The 16,420-nt window shown below is 38.8% G+C and overlaps 1 protein-coding gene across 1 annotated transcript in view; it reads left to right on the plus strand.

Annotated features, from left to right (window-relative positions):
- LOC311521387 (terminal uridylyltransferase 7-like) overlaps window positions 1–16,420 on the plus strand; it is a 68,103-nt gene that overhangs the window by 39,015 nt on the left and 12,668 nt on the right. The gene's annotated exons all lie outside the window — the stretch shown is intronic.

The raw sequence follows: 16,420 nt of genomic DNA on the forward strand, positions 1-16,420 counted from the left end.
AAAACTGAAAAACTGAAGAGGGTTTTGTTTCTAATTAACAGGTTCCCTTAGTGTTTGATTCAGGACACCAGTGTTCAGCACCAGTTGGGCAGCTTTGGGTAGAACTGCTTCGCTTCTATGCCTTGGAGTTTAATCTGGCTGATCTGGTCATCAGTATACGACTCAAAGAACCAGTGTCTCGTGAATCAAAGGATTGGCCTAAAAAGCGCATGGCTGTGGAAGGTACCTGAAGTCTGTCAATTAAGACTTATCGGCCCTCTGACTTACCAAGTACGCTGTCAGATATGTTAGAAAAACAATTTCAGGCATATGTTTCTGTGTGATATTATAAAATGTTTTAAACATATACAGTTTCCTCCACAAAGTCTAGAGCTCTCTTTATTGCTAATGCGTTCCTAAAACAGATCATTAAATTAATTGACAATATATCTAAAATTTGTTGTAAAACAAAACAGGACTAATCAAACCTGTCTTTGCTGCTTCTTTATATCCATCAATGAAGTGTTAGACTTTTGTATTCAGTTAGCTCCTGGCTTTCTTTTTCTTTCAGACCCTTACTCAGTAAAGAGGAATGTGGCAAGAACTCTGAACAGTCAGCTAGTATATGAATATATTCTTCACTGCTTAAGGGCAACTTACAAATATTTTGCCTTGCCCCACAAAAAACCTACAAAATCCAGCCCCCAAAAGCCTTTGAACGTCAATGAGGAGACATCACAAAGATTAGAACCTGAAAAGGATGCCATAAAGCATGATGCCACCGATACGCAAAACATAGCTGACCAAATGGGGGAAGTGGTAGCAGCTGATTGTATTAATATTATTGATAGAAGTATAGACACGCCTCAGGCATGTACAGTTGATCCTTCAAAGGTGTTTGTCTCTGAAAGCGTGGCCAAAGAAGAATTGGCAGATGATATAGGACATTTGGGAATTGCTCAGGAAGATTCAGACTTTGTAATTGAAGAGATGATTTCTGGTGATAATGAGAACTTCAAACCAAGCTGTGTAGAGACAGAAAGTGGAAATGAGGAGGAGGAGGAGGAGGAAGAGGAAGAACATGACCAAGATGAGAAATGGCAGAAAAATGTGATAGTTATTGATCAAGGCTTGGATGACTACAGTGAAAATGGAGATCTCCCTATTCCAGCAAGTGAGCATGATATTGAAACATACGGTATTTCGGACTCTGAAGGTGTTCAGAGCACTGTAGTCAGAGAGAGTGATGAGTTTGGTTTAGAGTGCAATGTAATACTCGACGATAAGGCTGACATGGATGAGGAGAGCACAGAGGGGACTGATGAACTGGATGATTCCCTGAACAAACGTGCACCTTCGTTATCTGAAATAAATAACTCGGATGAGGAAGGAGAGGAAGAGGAGGGAGAACAGAGTTTTCTCCTAAACCAAACAGAATGTGGTGGGATTGTGACTGGACAAGATGATGAGCTGGACAATACTTACACTGCATCTGGGGATGAAGATGCACTGTCTGAGGAAGAATTGTCCGTCTCTGTTAAATATGAAGAGACAGAGCTGGGAAAACATGTAGATAAATCTCTAAGGGTAGATTTGAATGAAGAGGATTTTATAGAGAAAGGAAGCCTTTGTGAAGAGGACATACTAATAGGACAATTTATGGAATCTGAGCTCTTTTATGAATTTAATAAACCCGCTTTCACAAAGGGCAAGGTAAGCTTTTAACATCTAACCACCAGGAAATATTACTAAGTATAGTTCTGATTCATGAAAGGGCCGTAGACTTAAAAAATGTCTTGCTTTCTATTCACGCAGTCTCCTATGGTTGTATGTAGCTTGTGCAGACGAGAAGGTCACCTAAAGAGGGATTGTCCAGAAGACTTCAAAAAAATTGAGCTAGACCCTTTGCCAGCATTGACACCCAAGTTTTCAAATATTTTAGATCAAGTTTGCATCCAGTGTTACAGTAAGTCATCAATACTGCACTCTTTCAATATGTTTATGGAAAATATGAATTAGTCAGCTAGATTTTAATAGTACTTTAGGGAATTCTCTGAGGTCAACAGCATCAGTGGAGCTGGGTTTTGAAAGTAGCCAACTTAGTACAACAGGTGAGATTCTGTAGGGTAATGACATTAGTTTAATTGCTAAATTGCACCTGATACTTGTTATATTCATAAGTCTAAATTGTACCTCCAAAGAGTAAAAATCCAAAGTGCGTAGGCTGATCTCATGACTCCGTGAACTAAACATGGAGTCAATGAAAGCTGCTGGATATTGGATATTCCTGAAATTTAGGCATCTACACATAGACTTCAGAGCCTATATGAGGCATCCTTTTTCCAAAAATGTTGTCTGACTCTCTTCAGTGCGGTTCTTTGTGTGATATTTTGTATCTCGTTACCAGAAATTGCTGTTTGAAAGAACAAAGGCAGGACCATTTCTAGAAAGAACGATACGCTGACTTCAGATTTTTTGAACCATTCTTCCTCCCTCTGCCCCCCCCCCCCCCCGCATTCATTTGATCTTGGCACCCTTCACTTCTGACTAGACAAAACGACTGTTTTCCTAATGTATTTTTTTGTTTGACTTAGTATTTCTCTGCTTCTACCCACTCTTCCCTCTCTCCCCCTCCCACATCAATTTCCTTTTTCCCCCCTTCCTGTCACTTAACGGTGGCAATGTTTTTACATATTTTGCCTGAATGGGTGTGTTTCTGGCTTTTTTTGAAGAGGATTTTGCTCCAAATATTATAGAGGATCAGGCTCGTGAACATATACGGCAAAATCTGGAAAGCTTCATCAGACAGGAGTTTCCAGGTAATTGTGCAGCTTCTTTTCATACTCCTATTTAGTTTTTTTTTAAAGTTTCACTTTTTTAGCATTTTCAACAATTTCATTGTACCAGTGTAAAGAACAACGTTAGCTAATTTAAACTTCTTCTTAAAATATTCTGTTTAGTTGTTTAAGACTCTGCTATAGGACTTCAGATTAATTGGGAATATTTTCTCTTGCAATAATCTCAGCTCGCTGTTAAAGCTTGAAGTTTCCACCTCATACGTTATAAAAAAAAATAGAAATGGACATGTTTTTGGAGCTTTTTGTTTGTTTGTTTTAAGAAAGAGCACAATCTCAAGGAGGCAGGGCATAATCATAGAATATCAGGGTTGGAAGGGACCTCAGGAGGTCATCTAGACCAACCCCTGCTCAAAGCAGGACCAATCCCCACCTAAATCATCCCAGCCAGGGCTTTGTCAAGCCTGACCTTAAAAACTTCAAAGGAAGGAGATTCTACCACCTCCCTAGGTAACGGAATCTCCTTCCTTTGAAGTTTTTAAGGTCAGGCTTGACAAAGCCCTGGCTGGGATGATTTAGGTGGGGATTGGTCCTGCTTTGAGCAGGGGGTTGGTCTAGATGACCTCCTGAGGTCCCTTCCAACCCTGATATTCTATGATTATGCCCTGCCTCCTTGAGATTGTGCTCTTTCTTAAAACAAACAAACAAAAAGCTCCAAAAACATGTCCATTTCTATTTTTTTTTATATCCTGTTGATGAGAAAAGATCATGACATCAGCAGGCACAAACAATAGCTGTTTAAGTAACCAGTAATCACAATTTTATAACAAAACTTTCATAACTAGCATTTTCATCTCAAATTCGTGAGTCAAAGTTCGCTGTTCCAGTCATTGTATTCATTCTTGTAAGACTGCTACAGACATTCTGAAACCCCTGGCACCCCACCTTGGAACCTTGATCAGGCCAAAAGTATCCCCTTCCTTTTCAGTTCATCTAAGAACTAGCTTTATTTTTCTGCCCTTATTCTCAGTGTAGAAAGAAAAATGTACTGCCTGTCCATCACTCTGGGAGTATTCTAAAGCAGAGACATAACTCTTGGCTCTCAGCAAAGCTCCGTAGACTGGAGCTACGGTTTCTATTTCTGGAAATATATACGGTAACCACCTGGGCTTCAGTTCATAGTCTTGCCAAATTTGTATGCAGGCTGCATGTGGAATTTTTGGCCAAAGATTGTTGCATCTGTAAAGACTTGTCGTAACCCAAAGAGAGTTCTTGTATCGCTTATCCAGATCCTCAAGGATTTAGTCAAATCCTCGTGCTGCTAATCTAGTTAGTTTGCCACTTAATTTGTTCCTGGGTGTGTCGGACTCCTATTTGATCCTGGGTAAATTTCTTAATCTCTGTGTCTTCATTCCAATTTGTAAAATGGGGATTCTTCCCTGCCTCAAAGGGGTGAGGTGAAGTTAAATTCATTATTTCTGAAGGATTCCGGCACTGTGAGTATCATAGTTACACAGGAAGTCGCATTCAATTATCACAGTGTTTTCTTCTGGCCTTGAAATCTCTGAAAAGTCAGTAAATATATTAACTTTGATACCTATCCTAAATTTTATATTTAATCTTAATTTTCATTGTACACTGAAGACTGGTGGCTTGTCACCAGAGGAGGGTAGAGGTGGAGGGCTGTGCTAATCACTGATTTAATTACTTCCAGGCTCTCTTTTCCAGTCCAAATCCCCATTACTATTCAGACTGCCATAGGGGCCTGAAAATCATCTATCACTACTGCACCTGCTCCGTAAGCCCCTGCAGGTTACTAAATTTGTTCAAAAAATTAACAAAAGCCAGAAAAGAGACACTGCAGGGATAGGTTTCAGAGTAGCAGCCATGTTAGTCTGTATCCGCAAAAAGTACAGGAGTACTTGTGGCACCTTAGAGACTAACCAATTTATTTGAGCACAAGCTTTTGTGAGCTACAGCCCACTTCATCGGATGCATAGAATGCATATATGTCTTCTTACTATATGTTCCATTCTGTGCATCCGATGAGGTGGGCTGTAGCCCACGAAAGCTTATTGCAGGGATACTGTCATCTTGTAAATCACATTGAAATATGAAAATTGTGTGCATACTCTGGCTATAAAGAACACCTGTTCGCGAATCCTTTTTTTCTTAATGCCAAAAATGATGAAAATTTTGCTGTACGGTTTAGTCATTGTTTTGACACAAATGCCTTTTAATTTATTACTCTAAAAGGTACTGAATTAGACCAGTAACTGTACAGCGTTATCGTCCATAGACAATGAAGAAATATGCCCTATATTTAATAACTATTCCTTGTAAAGTCCATTATTACCGAAAAATGGTGTTCAACATTGGCCAAATCAGACCCTAGCTATTAAAACTGAACTGATGGTGTATCAGATGTGGTTATAGTGTTGTGTCCTTTACAGGAACCAGGTTGAACTTGTTTGGCTCATCAAAAAATGGCTTTGGCTTCAAACAAAGTGACCTTGATATCTGTATGACAATTGATGGACTGGAAACTTCTGAGGTAGACTTAGAGCTCTTTTGTATAACTTGTACTGGTATTTTATAGATAGAGCTATTGTTGCTGTGACCACTGTCTCGTGACATCCTTTTGCAAAAAGGACTTGCGCAGTCGCTGAAAAAGGAAATAGAACTTCTACCAAAAAACGTAAATTGGCTAGTGTCTTGCTGCTGTGTCGGCTAATCCGGTTTAAGATTTTCTTCCTTTACCGTTGAGCTTATTCGTAGATTCTTCAGTGAAATGTTAATATTGTTTGACAGGGAAATGTATGAGGTACATTGATTCAGCATCACAGTGTTGATGCATGGTAAGGTAGAAAACGAAGATGGGGTGAGAAAGAAGCAAGTCTTTTTCTTTTTGGTTATATAAATTAGCACATGCTTTAAATGCATGTTTATGCATGCATGAACTCTTTTAAGAACATTAGGGTATCCTTTAGTGTTGACTTGAAAATACGCTACATTTTGAAACTGTCTGGTATGAATGCCGCTGAGTGTACAATTTAGGTGTCTTTTTAATGATATGGCTTTGAGCCTAATGACGGGCAATGAATGGCACATGAACTGAAATGGCTTGGCTAGGACATGGTCTAATAGTAATGCTTACATATAGCTTTTCTAGAATTTTGCGATGGGCACAAAACATTATCAGTGCACTGAAATCTTTTTTCCTCTCCTTTTTCAGGGACTTGATTGCATAAGAATAATTGAAGAATTAGCCAGAGTGCTTAAGAAACATTCAGGTACCTTCCTAGAGAATAAGAGTGGATAGTTCTGTGTACATGAATTTGTATACTATTTATGGAGTCAGAAGGTTCAGGGGTATAAGTACACAGATATCATTAAGATAACTAATGCACTGAAGAGTTCAGTGTTAGCAGGATTGGGGACTTAGATTGTGAACATTTGTAGACCTTCATTGCCTGACCAGGCCCATTTGAAGGGTTCTAAGGTTTATAGAACCAGGCCTAAATTAGACTCTGATACTGTGTTAATAACATACGTGAAAACAAGTCCTAAGTTACACGTTTGACCCTTCGGACAGTGGTTATAGGTTTGTATTTACATATCCATTTTTTTGTTTGTTCACAAGTAACATTAATAATAATATTAATAATGCTGAAGCTGGCACACACTAGACATTACAGTTTAGCGTCACAGTATATTCCTGTAAAAATCACATGTAAATGCCTTTTTATGAGGATTTCATTCACTCTGTACCAGATAGGTATTTATGCTATTTTGCTATTTAAACAACAATTTAGTTTTCAGCTAATGTTAAATGAAAACTAATGCCAGAAACGCTATGAATAATGAATATTCATTGTATTAAAGTGAAAGCCAAACTTAATATTCCTTCCTAGGTCTAAGAAATGTCTTGCCAATAACAACTGCTAAAGTGCCAATTGTCAAGTTCTTCCATGTGAGAAGCAGTCTTGAAGTAGATATCAGTTTATATAATACACTGGTAAGATCACGATTATAAATCACCTATTCCAGTTAGATTTTGAGGTTCTAATCCTCCATTCGACTCTTTCTGGGTGAAGTGAAAGGAGGCAGAGCAGCTGTTTTCTGCTAAAATTGTACGCTAGTAGTAAATTTAGTTAGCTTAATAATAGCAAACACCAGTGTTTTGGGGTGCATTGATCCTTTTGTAGGACTTGGAGGGAAAGGCGTAACATCCTGGGCAGTGAGAAGACCATCGCTGCATGTGTTAAGTGTGGGGACTGTCACGGTATCAGGGCTGTCTCATCTCTAACAAAATAAGTCGCTTTCCATTGCACGCTATGCTCTGGAGAATTAGGCTGGTGAAAGGTGGAAAACATTAGCTGGAAACAATCCTCCTTTTACCAGATTCAAATCTGGCCACACAAGCCTTTTTAACTTGGAGGGTTTTAACCGTAGATTATCTGGATTATGAAAAGCCCCAGGTGCTACAGTTAGCAGGACTTTGAGAATGGTCCCAAACCCGGCTCGCCTTGTTACATTCTCCATGGAAGCAAAATTTATGTCCCAAGTACGTGGCCAAATGTTTTAAAAAACCTATTTAATCAGTGACTCTAGACTTCAAAAGCAAATTCATTGAGACAGTAAGTCTCTGTATCAGCTGAGGGAGATTATTTTAAATGCTAGGTGTGGTGAAAGCCTGTTCGTCAGGTTACGCGTCTGTATGTGTCAGTTGGTAGTGCCTGCATTTCTGGGATGAACTGCATTTGTGGGTTTAGGAACTGCCCCAGAATTTATGCTCTGCCACATGCCTTAGAAATACAGTAGTAGCTTGATGCTTCACTCTTCTGAGGTATTACCTTTTGGATGCTTCTGCATATTGTTTGTGAGCAGATGAAAGTTAAGAATCTTGATAAGCTCCTCCCACCAGAGCAGGTGGTAACCGCGCTCTCCTGATGATCGCTTCCTGTCTGAATAAAACAGGTTTTAATGTGCAGAACTCGGTAAGTGGTTTTGCTGAGCTCCAAACAACTGCAGCGTGTGCCTTCTAATTCAGTGCACTTAACAGTTTAAGTTGTAAATAGGTGAAAGTGTATGTGCTCACACATTTGTACACACACAGACACATGTATATTCATACATATTAGGGCTGTCAAGCGATTAAAACGGTTAATTGTGCTGTTAAACAATAATAGAATACCATTTATGTAAATATTTTTGGATGTTTTCTACATTTTCAAATATATTTCAGTTACAACACAGAATACAAAGTGTACACTGCTCACTTTATTTCTTTTTGATTACAAATATTTGCACTGTAAAAAACAAAAGAAATAGTATTTTTCAATTCACCTAATACAAGTACTGTAGTCCAATCTCTTTATCATGAAAGTTGAACTTAGAAATGTAGAATTATATACAAGAAAATAACTGCATTCAAAAATAAAACAATGTAAAACTTTAGAGCCTACAAGTCCACTCAGTCCTACTTCAGCCAATCGCTCAGACAAACAAGTTTGGCTACAATTTGCAGGAGATAATGGTGCCTGCTTCTTGTTTACAACGTCACCTGAAAGTGAGAACAGATGTTCGCATGGCACGGTTGTAGCCGGCGTGTCAAGATATTTACGTGCCAGGTGCGCTAAAGATTCATGCTCGTGCTTCAACCACCATTCCTGAGGACATGCGTCCATGCTGATGATGGGCTCTGCTCGATAACAATCCAAGGCAGAGCGGATAGACGCATGTTCATTTTCATCATCCGAGTCAGATGCCGCCAGCGGAAGGTTGATTTTCTTTTTTGGTGGTTCAGGTTCTGTAGTTTCTGCATCTGAGGGTTGCTCTCTTAGGACTTCTGAAAGCATACTCCATGCATCGTCCCTCTCAGATTTTGGACAGCATTTCAGATCCTTAAACCAGGGGTCGAGTGCTGTCGCTATTTTTAGAAATCCCGCATTGGTACTTTCTTTGCCTTTTGGCAAATCTGCTGTGAAAGTGTTCTTAAAACGAACGTGTCCTGGGTCATCATCCAAGACTGCTCTAACATGAAATATATGTCAGAATGCGGGTAAAACAGAACAGGAGACATACAATTCTCCCTCCAAGGAGTTCACTTACAAATTTAATTACTGTATTATTTTTTTTAACGAGCGTCATCAGCATAGAAACAGGTCCTCTGAAATGGTGGCCAAAGCATGAAGGGGCATATGAATGTTTAGCATATCTGACACATAAATACCTTGCAACACCAGCTATAAAAGTGCCATGTGAATGCCTGTTCTCACTTTCAAGTGACATTGCAAATAAGAAGCAGGCAGAGTATATCCCGTAAGTGTAAACAAACTTGTTTGTCTTAGCGATAGACTGCACAAGAAGTAGGACTGAGTGGACTTGTAGGCTCTAAAGATTTACCTTGTTTTGTTGTTGAGTGCAGTTATGTAACACACAAATGTACATTTGTATTTTTTTTCATGATAAGGAGATTGCACTAGGGTATTTGTATGAGGTGAATTGAAAAATACTGGTTCTTTTGTTTCTCATATTTACAATGCAAATTCAATCAAAACTAATGATCTAAAGTGAGCACTGTACATTTTGTATTCTGTGTTGGAATAGAAATCAATATATCTGAAAATGTTTAATACACTTCAATTGGTATTCTATTGTTTAACAGTGCGATTAATCGCGATTCATTTTTTTTTTTTAGTTAATCGTGTGAGTTAACTGCGATTAATCGACAGCCCTCATACAGATGCAAGCTTTTCAAGTGCAAGTGGTTGTGAATCATTGTAGGTCTGTGCTCCTCTCAAGGAAATAGGTTGTTTTCAAAGCCTCCCTGATCAGAGGCGTTAGCTAACTACCACTTTTTCCACCTCACGCCGTTTCCCATACTTGACTTCCTTATTTATTTACAGGCCCTGCATAACACAAGACTCTTGTCCTCTTATGCAGCCATTGATTCCAGAGTAAAATATCTGTGTTACACAATGAAAGTCTTTACAAAGGTGAGTAACACTTCAGGCACTCTGAAAGTGATAACAGCCACAGTAAAAAGTTTTATAATTTGCTTTTCTCTTTCCAGATGTGTGACATTGGAGATGCATCTCGAGGTAGCCTGTCCTCCTATGCGTATACTCTTATGGTGCTTTATTTTCTTCAGCAGCGAAATCCACCAGTCATTCCTGCTCTCCAAGAGGTACCGTATGTCAAGAAATAAATTGGTCCCAGTTAGATATTTTTTGGTGCACTCTTGACCAAAATAGGGATCAAAATCATCAAGTCTGAACAGCCATGCTCTAACTAGTTAACTTTCTGTTCTTAGATCTACAAGGAGCCAAAGAAGCCTGAAATTTTAGTTGATGGTTGGAATGTTTATTTCTTTGACAAAATAGATGAGTTGGTGAGTCTTCTCTCATACTTTTCTCATACAGCATTATCGTGCAATAACTCTGTAAAGTGAAACTAACCTCTGGTAAGGCATGTATTTGAAAAATGCAGGAGATGAATGTAAAAGGTAGTTACTAACAACGACTTTTGCTAATCTGTTTTACATACGGGCTGAAAATGAGAGCTTCTCATTTAGTTATATAAAATGTCAGCTATTATTGGACCTAGCTGTGTCAGCCTTTACAATTGGAATTGTGAAACGATACTTCAGCACCTTGCTTTAGTAATCTAAATGTGTTTAGAACTATGCTGAAAATGTTCTTAAAAGAATCTGCTAAATATTTTTCTGCTGTTAAATGGAGCCAGATACTGTTATAACAGCACATGCCTTAGGACATGATACTTTGTTCAGAGGAGAAAAGAGTAATGTTTCTCAAGACAGAGAGCCAAGCATGAAACTTGAAAGCAGAGTATCTTCTTTGTAAAAGGGCATGCCAGGAAACTTTTGTATAGAACTCAAGAGTAGCAGCCGTGTTAGTCTGTATTCGCAAAAAGAAAAGGAGTACTTGTGGCACCTTAGAGACTAACAAACGTATTTGAGCATAAGCTTTCGTGAGCTACAGCTCACTTCATCGGATGCGTTCAGTGGAAAATAAAGTGGGGCGATTTATATACCTAGAGAACATGAAACAATGGGTGCTACCATCAATCTCGTTACAGTGTGTATGGTAACACCCATTGTTTCATGTTCTCTAGGTATATAAATCGCCCCACTGTATTTTCCACTGAATGCATCCGATGAAGTGAGCTGTAGCTCACGAAAGCTTATGCTCAAATATGTTTGTTAGTCTCTAAGGTGCCACAGGTACTCCTTTTCTTTTTGTATAGAACTGTACATATTCATATTTATTGGCTTAGCCTAATAAAATACAATCGACCTTCCAAAATATAAATCTCTGAGTTTATTTAAAACACTCAAAGCTGAGATTTCCAAGGCGGTATAGGGGATAAAGCCATTCACTTAAAACTATTTGGCATATAATGGAAATGTGTGGAAATCCCAATTTTGTGCTGTCAAGCTACCATAACATGGTTGGTTGTCTACAGTACAAGAGACCAGTGCACCTGTGAATAAATATTTTTGCAAAACCTGAATGCTTTGCTTTCAACAGTAATCCTATCAGGTTTGTTAAAGAATAACCACCGACGTGCCACACTGCTGCTTTCTTCCCTACCTGATGATAAGTGACATAACCCTTCAATGGAATAACTTTGTGTTGAAGGGGCACCCAGCCTAACAGTAAACTAACAATACGCATATCAATTTTGCATGCTATCAAAAATAAACAGCGAGTTGTTTAAAAAGAAGCAACACATTGCTACTCTTCACACTAAAAATACCCACCGACCATTTAAACAGCAAAATTTGAGTATTAACCTTCAAACTATATAAAAGGATGGAAAGTGATTTAGAGTAACTCTAAACCACACTTGTGTATAACCAATTACAATTATGTGTAATCTAACACTCTGAAATGATGACTGTGCATTTGCTTAATCTGTCTGAATCGCTGAATCTCAGAAGAAGAAATCTTTCTCTCTAACTTCCAGCCAGCCTGTTGGCCAGACTATGGTTCAAACACTGAATCTGTTGGGGAGCTATGGCTGGGACTTCTCCGCTTCTACACGGAAGAATTTGATTTCAAAGAACATGTTATCTGCATCAGAAGAAAAAATCTGCTTACAACTTTCAAGAAGCAGTGGACCTCCAAATATATTGTTATTGAAGGTATTGTAGGAATTAATACAGAGCTCATTGATGGATGGAATTGCTTTAAAACCCATTTGAATAAATCTGCTCTTCTCGCATGTTGTTTTTCACTTTTTCATCCTGCTGGATTAGGATATTTCCTCCGGCTAAGTACATTGAGTGAAATCCTGGCTCTCAGAAGTTAGGGACAAAACCCCCCATTGACTTCAGTCGGGTTGGAATTTAGCCCTTATTTTTCAACTGAAATAAAGTTGAAAAGCGAATTTTACGTTTTATTTTGTTTGTTTGAGGGCTGACTATCAGAATGGTTAAGGAAACTGGAATTCAATCCATAGTCTGTCTGTCTCACTGTGTAATCTTTTCCTTGATTCTTCAGACTCAGAGATTCTTCAGACTCAGAGATGAATGTAAAAGCTAGTTACTAACAATGACATTTGCTAGTATGTTTTGCAGACGAGCTGAAAATGATTTTTAGCTTGCTTCTACTCCAGCTCCACTTAGTTCTTATCATATCCCTTATTTGGAAAAGATTAAGTGTCTAGTTTCAAATCAGTTTGACTGGCTTAAACATTTCTTCAATTAGCTTTCGTATAGCATTATGCAGAATGTTGAAAGGATGCAATGCATTATGTTTTAAATCTGTTCCTTTTTGTTAGAAGACCGAAACCCTAATCCAGCAAAGTACGTAAAAAATACATGCTTCGCTTTTATGCATACGAAGAATCCCTCAGAGATAAAATTTAGTTGAAGTTCACCAAATCTTTAAGTGCTGTGTTGCATCAGGGTCCATATGCGGGAAATCTTGTCAATGCAGACATTGTTTTTCTAGCTCATCTAACTTTGATAGAAAGGTTGCGTGGGTGGGAGGGGTTTCCTCTCACCTTCAAAAATTGCTCTTTTTCAACATTTTGGTCAATTTGGTTCATAGCTGGACTGCTGAGATTCTGTCTTCTGAATATATCCTCTTTCAGGATATGGAGAAATCAATTTCAGTGTATTGATTCTGCATCAGTAATAGCAACATGAGCTTGTTTGTGTTCATATTAATCAGTTTGGTTCATAGTTCGCTTTCATATGGACTTTAGTAATACCTACAGATTTCTTCACACAGATCCCTTTGATTTGAACCACAATCTTGGAGCTGGCTTATCAAGAAAAAGTAAGTTACCCGGTCCACAAGCATTCCACAAATCCGCTGAGGGTCTTGATTTATTTAGACAATTGATTTTTTTTTTCTTTTATTTCCTAGTGACAAATTTTATAATGAAGGCTTTTATCAATGGCAGAAGGGTATTTGGTACCCCAATAAAAGGATTTCCTAAAGAATATCCCTCAAAAATGGTAAGTGTCTTTAGAATATAGCGATACACACCCACTCTACATTGGTATCTAAATCTCTTACCTACTGTGAAGTTTCACACATGACTCAGATGAAAACAATTGCACTCCATTAAGAACTTCTTGGTAATTTATGCAGGGGAAAGGAGGAGTTTCCTTTCAAATTTCAGTGGTAACTTCCATCGTGGTGGTTCTTTCGGCTTCTGCCTCTAAGTTGTTGATGGGTTGTTTCGGTTTTTTTAACACTTATATTGTGGCAACACCTGTTAACATTAACCAGGTTGGGGCTCCATTGTACAAGCGTAGAGTAAATCGTCGTCTACCCCAAACAGCTTAGTCTAAAATGTGTTGTGTTAAACAGGCTGTCCTAGAGCAAAGCAGCAGTGTGTCAGGGAGCGAGTTAGGAGAAGCCCTCACCTGTCACCATGTTATACAGCTCTGAATTGCAGTCCCATTACAGAGAGTGGAACATGGCTGTAACTTTGTTCTCATTCAGACTATAATGTTCATGGCCACGAAGGAGGTCAAGAAGGCTAACCTGGGTTCTTTATAGAGCTGTGGTCAGTTAATGGCCTTCCTGATTCTACAGTAGGCACCCCAATGGAGTGATACAAAGCACACCTACCTTCACTCTTTTGGGGAGCTGCTTGTGCTAATACGGCCTCACGCTTAGGCTATGTTTACACTAGTACCGCTACAGCTGCGCCATTGAAAGGTCTCCCGTGTAGCTGCTCTTTGCCGGCAGGAGACAGCTCTTCTGCCAGCAAAATAAATCCACCCCGAATGAGCAGCGGTAGCTTTCTCAGTGGTTTTTTTTTTCACTCCCCTGACCAACAAAAAGGCCATGTCTACACTAGCACTTGACATAGCTGGCTTAGGTTTCCAAATCTTGGGGAAAAAAAATAGATGCACAACACTACATTCTTTCCTTTTAGGAATACTTCTTTGACCCAGAAGTCCTGACAGAAGGAGAACTGGCCCCAAATGACAGATGCTGCAGAATTTGTGGTAAAATTGGACACTTCATGAAAGACTGTCCCTTGAGGAGAAAGTACGTATATTTTTAAGGGTTGTGTGGTTTTGGTAGTACAAGGGGTTTGTATAAATTTCTGAAATGTTGGAATCAAGAGATCCTGAAAATTGACCAAGTGGAGGGTCCAGTGTTTAAGGGGCTTGGATTACTGATAGAAATGTAAAAGTAACAGAAATTAGAGTTCATCCTTATAGTTAGAAAATTTGAGCAGAACCGCTTAAATGTTTGAGGAGAAAATAGTCCAGTGTTGATCAGATAATGTTCTTCACCAACTGACTCCAAGAACATGGGCTTTTGCAGTAAGGGATTGCCTCCTGAAGAGCGCTTTCCTTGAAGGGAAAATGTGACTCAATCGTATTCCTAGCCATGCTACAGACATGAAACAAACCTATTTTGGGGGGAACCAGTTGGCCTGAAGACCTTCAACAAGCTTTAAAAAAGCAGCAACAAAACACTTTCTTGGCAGCTAGCAAATCAGGAACGCAAGCAGAAACTGTCTGACGTATCCTTTTCTGTATGATGTTGTTGTTTTATATTTGATTAGTGAATTGTGAAATGGATATTGCTTAGACATCTAGGTTAAGAACCCATGCATCCTGGCCTAAGCAAATGTAGCATAGCCGAAGTCCCAAATAAAGAATATCGGGTATATTTTCAAAAGCCTCTAAGTGGCTCTGAAACACAAGCATTTTTGAAACTACCCGACCATTGGTTCCAGTTTTAATTATATTAAATTTCTTTTTAGCATTTTGCTTAGAGCCTTTCTCTTAAGTGGATGGACTGCAGCAGCCATGGTTGATGGTATGGTGGAGGGGGTTTTTGAGCTTTACGTCATAAATTTTTTCCCTTAGATGCGTCTCTGTGTATATACAGTATGTAATATGAAACCACCATGTTTAAAAGTTAGCATTTCTTATTTGTATAACAGTGCTGTCGGTCCAGATTTGAAAAAACTTAAACCATTCTAATTGTGGACTGAGTACTTTATATTTAGGGTTTTGTAACCGGGAAGAAGTTTGTACAGCTCGATGAGAAATCCGTGAGAATTACTCCTAGAGTTAGACACTTTGGTTGTAAAGATGTCTTGCTTTTTCGCCATAGTTGATTGTATGGTGCTTCTTTACTACATATTGCTCATATTTTCCATTAGAGTTCAGCAGAAAGTTTTTTCCTCAACTACATAAATGAATATTACTAAATTTATTTAATATTTTATGTTGGTTCTCCCACCACATAGACTTCTAGGAAAAAGAGAGATACGTTTATTCATCTTTGTTGCGTGTCACATAAATCCTCTTTAAGAATATACTATTTAACACAAAATTTCTTTTCTTCATCTGACAGAGCCTATTTGCTTTTATGTCACTGTTTTGCTTCTGCAGGTTGAGACGACGACATGATCATGAAGATATTAAAAACCAAAGGTACATCGAGAACAACGAGAAAAGAAGCAAAGAGGAAAAAGATACCTCAATGAAGGAAGGAACGATATTATGTACACCTCAGAAAAACAAACTAGGGAGAGCAACACTGGACACAGGAAGAGAGAAGTCTTCCAGGCAGTCAGCAGAGAAGTGGAAGCGGCAGGAGGACAGGGACTTAAGAGAAAAACGTTGTTTTAACTGTGGGAGAGAAGGCCACATTAAAAAAGAGTGCCCACTGTATAAAGGAGCTGCAGGTATGAAACCCCGATACATTCTAAGACATCTTAAACCGACCCTATCATTTTGGAGTATTTAACGAGATTGGCTAAATGGGTCTGGATTAATATCTCATCAAATATACTGACATAGTACTGAACCTTCCTTTTTCAAGGGGACAAGATGCAATTGTCTAATTTCCCTTCTTTGTCCTCCGCCTGCCTTAAGGGCACCCCTGTCACCTGGAAAGACAAGACATGATTTCCATTAGAGCTGCATTGCCCAGATCCTCAAAGGTCTTTAGGCTCCTAAATTAGATTGAAATCAATGGAAGGTAGGTGCCTAACTACCTTTTGAAGCTCAGTGGAGGTTAGGTGCTTAAATACGTTTTGAGGATCTGGGCCTGCATGTGGGGAAGAGTTAGTTTTCCTATTTCCAGAGGCTGTTTCCACTTTTCTCAGAATCCCTGTTAGCTCCATTT

This window comes from Lepidochelys olivacea (assembly GCF_965140295.1).
Source record: "Lepidochelys olivacea isolate rLepOli2 genome assembly, chromosome: 5".
In the NCBI taxonomy this organism is placed as follows: Eukaryota; Metazoa; Chordata; order Testudines; family Cheloniidae; genus Lepidochelys; species Lepidochelys olivacea.